At 29.8% G+C, this 10723-nt stretch overlaps 1 long non-coding RNA gene across 1 annotated transcript; it reads left to right on the forward strand.

The window, feature by feature from the left end:
* Positions 1-4592: 4592 nt before the first annotated feature.
* Positions 4593-5456, forward strand: LOC112289211 (uncharacterized). Its single transcript, XR_002971791.3, has 2 exons — positions 4593-4722; positions 4960-5456. It is a non-coding gene; the product is annotated as an uncharacterized LOC112289211 (long non-coding RNA).
* The last annotated feature ends 5267 nt before the right edge of the window (positions 5457-10723 follow it).

Genomic DNA, 10723 nt, shown 5'->3' on the forward strand with positions numbered 1-10723 from the left:
TGATAAGTTGGATTATTGTAAATTGAGACCTTTTTCTATTTGTGCACAAATCAATCCTATTACTTATTGATTACATCTATTAGAGTCTATAAAGATCTACCTTATATTTTACATATACCTTCTTGAGTCGTATAAGATAGTAAATATCTCGGGAAGAAGACAAATGCCACTTCCTTTTGTAGAAGTGGATAATAATCAAGAGTTCGAGATAGAAAAGTCTTAGATTTAAGGTGGTGCCAAAATAGGTTAGAATATCTTATTCATTGGCATGGATATGATATTAGCAAATGCTCATGGAAGGCAACAAAGAATCTCGCAAATGCAACAAAGAAGGTTGAGGCCTTTCATCGACGACATCTATGAAAACCAAAATAAAGAATTGTAAAGATCTATGAAAGATGATGACCGCTCTTCATGGAACTCGTTCCTAGAAAGAAGAATAATGTCACGGACATATATATTTACCTCAATAGTTACTTATATGATTGGATAGAAGTATGTAAATATAGATTGATTTCATAAAGTCTTCTAGACAAGCTTTTGAGAAGCTTTATAGATGTGGTTTTGACTTTAGATTTATTTATAGGTTAGAAATTTAGCCAACAACTGTACCACGTGTTGGTAACTTGTGGAACAAGTTAACTCCATATAGTAACTTGTAAAATAAGCTAACTATATTGCGCATACATAGATAACTTGCCTTGTAAATTAAAACATGTGATTAGCAAAGTCAACACATGTTGGAGGTCCTATAGAATATTGCCACGTAGCTCTTAATTAGAGAGTATATATAGAGGCAAGAGTGAAGCCTTCTTCACTCTTGTCAATACCTTTCTAGTCTTTAGTCTTGTTTTAAGACTTTTCAGTCTTCTTGTTTTTGGCAATAGTCATTTTAGTTTAATATTACATCACCTTTTGAGTGACTTTCTAATTCACTTTAGTGAGACAAGAGTGTATTAAGGATTTTCTTTCTTTGAGATTCATGTCTTTGACAAATAATATCAAAGATGGATCAATTTAAGATTTATATTGATTTATTTGATATTATCCTTAATTTTTTGCTTTTTCTCACTTTATACTATATCTAAAGATTCAGGCCTCCAAAATACAATTTTTTTATACCAACCAATAGAGATTAATTAGGCTCTTAAACTATGGCCTTTTAAAATAGACTCCTAGGTATAAAGATCGCTTTGAGTTTAGTGTGGAACTTGACTTTGAAAATATACTCACTTTATTGAAATATTTCATAAAAATTGGTGTAATATAAATAATATTTTTTTTTATTTAAAAGTGTAGATAAAATATTTTGGATTTCTATGAGTTGATTTGAAATATTTTTAGATAAATAAATAATAAGATATACCAATTTCACCATTTATTGACATTTATATTATCTAAAACTATAATTTGACAGTGTATCAAAGATCTTGATATAAATAAAAACAGCAATAATATTGATAAATTAATAAGTCAATTATATTTTTTTATTATTTTATTTAAATTATTATTTTATTAATAAAAATATAATTATAAAAGAGTACAAATTTAAAAATAAAAATTCTTAAATAAATTATAAAGTTATGAAATAAAAAGACATTTTTTATGATTTATAATACAAAGTATTAAATCAGTTAGAAACGATTGTGTGCAAGATTTTAAGTCTCTCCTATCAATGTAAATAAAGTTAAAAATTTTAATTAATTATATTTAATATGAATTTTAATTTTAAAATTTTCTTTCATAAAATTTTATATTTATATTATTTAATATTATATTATTTAATATTATATTATTAATAATATATTATATATACATATTTATTATATATATTTTAAATAAAGACCATGATTTCAAAATATCAAAAGTATTAATATTTTTATAGTATATACCAAATGTATGTTTTTTAAACATATATATATATATATATATATATATATAAAGTAATATGTTCTTTGTTGAATAAATTTTAATTATGTACCAGGAATTTCCAAATTCTAAAACATACTACCAATTGTTAATGCACCATTCAAGAGAGCCACTGTGATCATCTTTTGATGTGTTCTAATTCCATGTTATATTACAATCGTCGTGAAAGGAATCGGAAGAGTGACGTATCACCGCTTTAAAGTGCGGCATTACACACACCATACAAGGATGGAGCCCTATAACTGCGTCGTATCTCTGTTGCCATGACCTCTTCGACGCTGAAGATGAGGCTGTAGCCTTCGTCTCGTCTCAGGCCGTCTCTCTCGCAATTTCAATCCCCGCAATCGCCGCTTCTTCGTCACATTGTCACTTCCTCTGTCTCCTGGGACTTGTTGTCACCAGAACAGGAAGCGAATGTGCTCAGAAAGATTCACTTGCTGCAGAGGGGGAGGAATAACAAAGCGTGAGAGATAGAGAGAGCATGAGAGAGAGAGCGAGAGAGCGCGAGAGAGTGAGGGAACTCCCGAGCAGTCATCGGAGGCAGCGATGCTGTACGTTGAAAATTGGGACGAGTTTCAGGAATGCTCTCTCGTGCTTTTCCGCTCCGACCCTGTGGCCATATCCATATCCTTGTTCTCACCATCACGCTTTGTAGAAAGAGGAATTGATGGGGCGTTGTAGGTTTGAGTCAGTTTGTGGATGTGCGTGTGCGTGTGTTTGTGTTTCATAGAAGCTGTGGAGTAGGAATTTTCGTTTCACAACTCGTGTGGTCTCTGAGTGATGGGTTTTGATAGATATAGAGCCTTGAGCTTATTTGCTATTCAGACTCGCAATGTGTTGAAATACAGGCATTGTGATGGCAAACTCGTACTCAAAGTCACTGATTGTAAAGTAGTAGGGTGTACTTTCTATGTTGATTTTCCACGACATCCATGTTTTGGGCGAATTGATTGCGATAGCTTGTCTTTGTCAGAAGCTGCACTGTGTCGAGCTAATCTTCATGTGATCGGAGGTCCTATAATACTCTTAACGTGTGGAGCTTAGGAATGTTTGGTGAGGGTTGCTAGCTTTGGAAACACTGGCGTTTCTATTGTAATGGATCTTCCCGAGGTGGTCATTTGAGGAACTGGAGGGGTGATTTTAAGTAGAAACCTGTCAACATCAACTCTGTGTATTTGAAATGGGATTAGGTTTTTTTTGTGGGTAGTGTTAGCAGTCTTGATACAACTGCGTCATCCTTGATCAGAGGCTCTGTCAGTTTGTCTGTATTTTCCTCTCAAGTTTTGCAGCATAACAAGTATCAAACCAGTGGTAATATATGATCGAAATGTCGTGTAGACTTCAGAGAGATATTTGCACCTAACGTTTAGATTGAGGAGAATTTTTAGTGTTTTGCGACATTGTCGTCTCTGCAATGTACGCTCTATTGAGGCGTATACTTAATGTATTGCACTTGCTCAGCTGATTGAAACACTTTGTCAGCAGCGATGGTATTATGTTGGTATTGTGCCTTGGTTTTGACTTGCTCTGCTAAGTAGTCTTGGATGAATGCCGATTTTTTTTCCCGTTGTTTGTGCTTGTCCGTTGAAATCAAGTCATTCTTACTCACTTGTGTAGTATCGATACCTCTCTGCATGGCAATGACCATAGTTTATATCCCTTCCATTTTCGGGAGCGTACTCTAAAAATCTTTTTTCAGTCTTGGTAGGAGTAGCTTTGTATTCAACGTAGTGAAGTCATTTATTGTTGTGTGCAAGTTTTTGTGCACTTTTCTTTTGACTACCTTTCGTAGCCTCCTCAATACTTCATAATATTGTCCGACACTTAAAGCTTGCTACTGCCACTTCGTCTTGCCTAATGGACATGAGAATGTAAATGTCGGTTCTAGTTGCATTGTAATCAGCTGTTACATTCCAGCTAGGGCCGCACCATCCCTCAGCTCTGCTTGCCGCCACTTGTTTATTTATTTTGATTTTTTCATTCTCTTAAATCGATTTTGTTTGTTTGTTTATTTGTTTAGGCTAAGTTAATCGCCCTATATTACACTACGTTTGCCCAAGTAATGATTAAATGGTCCTGGTAGGGACCGTAGCTGGTGATAATTAGTATTATGAGCCTCGCTAATTTACAACATCCAACTTTCACAAACCTAGTTGAATGGAAGTGTTAGTGACTTACCGAAGTTTACAAACTTCTGAATAACTCAAGTTTTGCTTGTCTTGAAAGAGCAACATAGACCACCACTCCAGTTGTTTATAGAAAAGGCATGATAAATTGAATAGAGGAAGAAAGAATGAAAAATTATTTCCTGAGTATCTAGTTATCAAGTCATGTTTCAAGCTGGAGGGGGATTGTGAAGTGGGTTTGGCAGGGGCAGCGTCTTCTTCAGGGACCTGGTGGATGGTCTATACTCTCGTTATGAACATGGAAGAACGAGGTCATGTTTGGTGCAGGGCTTGGATGGATGAATTGTTTTTGTCCTGGTAGGATGGATGGATGGAGTCCACTAGATTGCTGCTTACATTACAATGTGGTTGTTGGTGCACGAATCTGAAGTGTCTCGTCCATCTATCCATCTATCTTCGGGATGGATGACCCATTCCTTCCAACCACACACAGCCTCCTCCTCGTCCTCGAAGTGTCTGTCTGGCCCGAAGTACCCTATCCTCGTCTCACTCTCTCAGTTACTTACTTCTCAGCCACTTCTCACTTTCATTCGCTGAATGCTCTGTGCCTTCTCGCTTACATGCTGTGACGACGCTTCTCTATGGTGATAGCATCGTTCGAGCCGAGGTGATCCATAGCTGCTTTGATGACATCAAGTCTACTTGGAGGGTTCGGATAAACAGTAGCTTGGATTCCCTGCATGTGTCGGTACAGGTTTGCAGTCAGGGTTAAGTTGCAGGGTGGCTTGCTTTGTCAAGTTGTGGAGCAGCAGCAGCTGTACTTGGCTCTATACTAGGTGATTCTTCGACTTTGTTGTTTTAGGCAGCTACCGGGTTGAGTTTTGTTTGTTTTGTGTGTTGGCAGCGAATAGCTTCGTGTGTACTCTGGATTTATTGGCGTGCTTCACGTTGCGCTTCCGCTCGAAGCCCATTTGACGCGCTAGATGGTGGTGGGAAACGTGGGAGCATCGTCTTGTTTTTTAGGATTTGTTTGTACATCCTAACCCACGAAGTTGGTGTTTTGTGATATTCACTTGTGATCGTCTCTGCCTTGTGACTGAATGGTCCGTCGTGTTGGTCTAGGGTTTCGAGTATGAAGAGACTAGTTCGCGAGTTCCATGTTTCAATCGTAGCTATTGGTTGTGTTTTGTCGGTTTCATTTTTTGTCCTTGCGAAAGTACGGATGAGATTTCATGGTGCTTAAACAACCCAGCAATAAGCTTCCAATGCAATTTGGGGGGAGGATGTTTAGTTTGATACTGATAGAATTATAGATGTAATATGGGAGGAAGTGCATTCTATTTTCATTGGCTAGCCTCTCTTTTTGTCAAGGAAAATTTGAAAAGGAAAATTTGAAAAACACTTCAATTGTGAAATTGTAGGGATGGAGGTTTTTTTTATATATTAGTTTAGACGAATTCAGTAAATCAACAATAATTTTGTAATGTGATTTGATTTTTGGATTGGAGTGAATATGATTTTGCATGTATCTTACAAGGCCGCCTATATAGACAACTATATTTTATAAACAAACTTCTATTGTGAAATAAAATGAGAGATTTGAGGAGAAAATAGGATCTTTATTAGGATAAATTAGGATGGTAGTCATTTAAGATTAAGGACTATAATTTATGTTTAAAGATGAAATAGAATTGTAAAATATTTCTAAATTTAGTAGAATTTGCATTATAATTATAGATTGGAAATAGGTTATTAGAATACATATAAGGATTAAGTGTAAGTTATAAGAAATCAAAAGATTTGAAGGGTGTACAAGAAATGTTGAAATCACTATTGACAAAATTTATCTTAATATTTATCAATATGAAGAATCAAAGGTAAATTGAAAATATTGTATCAATAGATGATTTATTTGCCAACAATGGTAGCACATTGATTATAACAACTTGAGATTGGAAAGCCATAGAGCATTGTTCCATAGAAATTTGTAAAGTGAATGTTCAAGAATTTGATGAAGAAATAAATTTGAAGTTGTTCATTACTTATTCTTGTGGATAGTAAGACAAGTTTCTTCATGAGCTTATTGAAGTTGGCAAAAAGATTATTAAAGCTTGTAATGGCCTACTATTGTCTTGAAAGTCATGGATGCATTCTTAAGAGAAAAAAAAGAGATTGAGATATTAAGAGCAAGCTTTGTAAAAGTTAAAAATGGAAAGAGGGTTGGATGAATATGAAAAGAATAGTAACCATAAGATTTAGGACATATTAAAAGTAACTTTTGTAAACTTGAAAGTTGAAGAAAAGAATATGTTTTTGGACATATGTTATTTCTTTTGTAATAATGTGTATCTTGAAAGTATGTTGAAAAAAAGAACATTGTAAATATCAACTGACAATGAAGAAAACATATTTGAAGAAGATATAGAATGTATGTTTGATACATTGATAAATTAATCATTGATAAAAGTACACAAAGATGGAATTATAAAAATGCATGATCAATTAAAAGACATAGGGAAACATATTACTGAAATAAAAATGAAATATACAAGTATACAAATGTAGAACATAAATGCTAAAGCATCTTATGGAATTTCAAAAAAGATAATGTACTTAATAGTTATCTGTATAGCAAGCATGGAATCAAAAATGATAAGAAAGATTTGTATGTGAAGTTTGGAGATATGACATACAATATTGTTTAGATTTTATTGTATCTACGAGGTGTATATTAATACAAAGATATATATTAATTTATTTAATTTGCATTATTATAAAGTTTTGTACATATAGAAAATATATTGCTTGTATAGAAATTTTGAACTTGTTGTATGCTAGAATTACATTGGTTTTAGAAGTGAAGGGATTATATTACAATAATGTAAAAAATTATATGTGTAATGAAGTTAGAAGTGGTTTTTTTTCAGCACTTCAATTATTAAGCTTTACTAGTTATCTTATATCAAGAAATGATATAAGAAGGTAAAACACATTTTTTGATTTGATAAGAAATTTTGTGAACTTAAAATATTTTCTATTAAATATATCATCTACATACAATGTACAACAACAAGTATTAGACAAAGCAAGATATATATTGAATAACAAAGATGATTGGACGAAATTTAAGACTTTGAATGTCTTGCAATTAAAGAATTAGATTTTTACATAAAGATTTTCAAAGGTATTTTTTTAAATGGCTATACTATTAGAACTTGATTTTGATAGATATTTTAATTTGGAGATGTTACCAAATACAATAGAAAAATTGACATTATTGAAAAGTTTAATTTGAAATATTATAAGAAATTAAGAATATTACCAAAGTTAATAAGAAATTTGGATTCTTTGAAAAACTTTAATATGTATAGTTGTTTTAGGTTGATATTATTGCCAAATGAATTAGGTAACTTCATATCTTTGACTACTTTGGATATAAGATGGTGCTCAAGCTTGACATCATTATTGTATGGATTAAACAACCTTACATCTTTAACTACTATGGAAATAAGATGGTGTTTAAGCTTGACATCATTGTCAAATGAATTGGGAAATTTGACATTTTTGACTACTTTAGATATAGCAAGGTATTTAATCTTGATATCATTGCCAAATGAATTAGACAACCTCACATCTTTGACAACTTTGGATATAAGATGATGCTTGAAGTCATTGCCAAATGAATTGAAGAATTTCAAACCTTTGACTTCTTTAAATATATAGGGATGCTCAAGCTTGACATCATTGCCAAATAAATTAAGCAACTTCACATCTTTAACTACTTTGGATATAAGATAATACTCAAGCTTGATGTCATTGCCAAATGAATTGAGCAATTTTACACCTTTGACTTCTTTAAATATGTAGAAATACTCAAGCTTGACATCATAGCTAAATGAATTAAGGAACCTTACATCTTTGACTATGTTGGATATAAGATGGTACTCAAGCTTAATATTATTGCCAAATACATTGAATAACCTCATATTATTGACTACTTTAGATATATTAAGGTACTTATGCTTGAAATCATTATCAAATGAATTGGATAATTTTACATCTTTGACTACTTTGAATATAAAATGATACAAAATCTTCACATTATTACTAAATGAATTGAGCAACCTCTTATCTTTAATTACCTTAAAAATATAGAAGTACTTAAGCTTGACATTATTATTATATAAATTAGAGAATCTTACATCTTTGACTATTTTTGATATATCAAAGTACTCAAGCTTGACATTATTACCAAATGAATTGAGTAACCTCACAACTTTGATAACTTAAGATATAGATGGTTGCATAAACTTCACATCATTTGTCAAATGAATTGGATAATTTTATATCTTTGACTACTTTAGATATGAAATGGTATAAAATCTTCACATCATTAGTAAATAAATTGAGCAACCTCACATCTTTGACTACCTTAAAAATGTAAGGGTTCTTAAGCTTGAAATCATTATTAAATGAATTAGACGATCTTACATCTTTGACTATTTTTGATATATCAAGATGCTCAAGTTTGATATTATTGCCAAATGAATTAAGCAACCTCATATCTTTGACAACCTAAGATATAGATGGTTGTATGAGTTTGACATCATTGCCAAATGAATTGAATAATCTCACATCTTTGATTGCTTTATATGAGTAGAGGTACTCAACATTGACATCATTGCCAAATAAATTGATCAACCTCACATCTTTGACTACCTTAAGTATGTGGAAATAATCAAGCTTTATACCATTACCAAATGAATTGTCCAATCTCACATCTTTGACATTGTCAAAAATGTGAGGGTATTCAAGCTTGATAATATTACCAAATAAATTGAAAAATCTCACATCTTTGATTATTTTTAATATGCATTGGTTTTCAAATTTGATTCATTGTTAAACAAATTAAATAAAATCATATTTTTTACAAAATATATGATGTAGAAGTTTAAGATTTAGGATTTTAAAACTTGTGTTAGTGGATAGAATAGTCCATTATTAGACATGATTTGATATTCTAAGTTATTTTTATATCATATAGCTAAAATTAAGTATTACTTGAGCAGGTTAAATTATCATATTATATATTCATTTTTTTATGTTTATTTATTTATTTATTTTAATTAAATTAAATTTAAAAAGAATTTTCGAATTTAAAATTTAAAATTTAAGTTTGCATATATATTTCAATTTTCTTACATCCTTATTTTTTGGCTTTAAAAGAACTTGTTGTCTTTTGTTCTATCCATCTTTAAGGTTTAGATTTCTAGTATTGTAAATAGCATGATATGTAAGCTCTTAGATTTGAAAATATGAAAATTTTTATTTTATAAGTTTTCAATTGATTATAAAAATATATGGTTTTCAGAAATTTTAAATTCTATTAATTTTAATATTTTAATATTTAAGATTCCTAAGATATTATTAAATTATTATAAAATTTCTTAGATTTGTGGATAGTAAGGATTTGAATTATATAGATATATAGAACTGACTTTTGGCTCACATAGTTATTTTTAATTTTTTAGTTGATATTATTTTATATTTAAAATTTAGAATTTTAATCTCTAAGATGAAAGATCCAGAATTTTGATAAAATTTATAATTGAGGTTGTTTTTTAAATCATTTTATGGATGTAAAATATTTATTTTAGGCTACTATTTCTTCACGATATGGTTTTAAAATTAGCTATTTCAAACTAATTTTTATTTATACTTTGGATCTAAAAGATTCTAAATCCCAAATCTTAAATTTAAACTATTAATCTTATGTTTTTAATTTAATTTAATTTAATTTTGTTGTCGTTAGAATTTTCCAGACATTCTAATAAAGTATAAAGTTGCATCAACTCAATGATTATATATACCTTATTTCTTCTATTACTCATAACAATTTTTTTTTCTAGCATCAATTCTTTGCCATATCAATCTGAAATCTTTTTATGAAAAAACTTGTAGAAAAACCTTTTCTTTTTTTTATTTATAGAATTTTAAATTCTTGTGGTGATATTAAAATTTTTTATAAATAATTTAATATTAAAATATAAAAATTATAATTTAATCCAAATTAAGGATTTTTAATCAAACAATAGAATTAAGATATTTATAAACTTTTTACTATAAATTTTAACATGATATATTTTTTTTTCTTGTCAGTTGCATCAATTCTTATAAGATAATTTAATTATCTTATAAATACTCTAAACTAAAAGCTTGATAATTTTAAAATTTATAATTATAATATTATTTTAATATATATCATTTAAAATTTAAAATTACATAAATTATTATATATTTTTATTTTGTGGTTTTATAATGACCTACTTTCTTATATTTAGAATCCAAATATCTAAAGATAAAACTAATATATAGGTTATTAGATGTGTTATGATAAAAGTTATAAATTTCTAAATTTAAAATTTAAATATATATTTTTTACCATTATAATTTATTTAAATTATTTAATCTTAAATTTAGAAGTTAAAAGCAAAATTTTGTAGTTCAAGCGTCATATTTTAATATTTAACAATGTAAGGATGTAGGATTAAGGATTATAAAGGCTTTCTAAAGAATTCCAATAATAATAATTTTAAGTTTTGAATTGATGTATCTGCTTGTTTTTAATACTTGTAATTCTAATAAAATAGTTATAAATTTAAATATAT

This window comes from Physcomitrium patens, chromosome 12, assembly GCF_059467195.1.
Source record: "Physcomitrium patens ecotype Gransden chromosome 12, ASM5946719v1, whole genome shotgun sequence".
Classification (NCBI taxonomy): Eukaryota; Viridiplantae; Streptophyta; class Bryopsida; order Funariales; family Funariaceae; genus Physcomitrium; species Physcomitrium patens.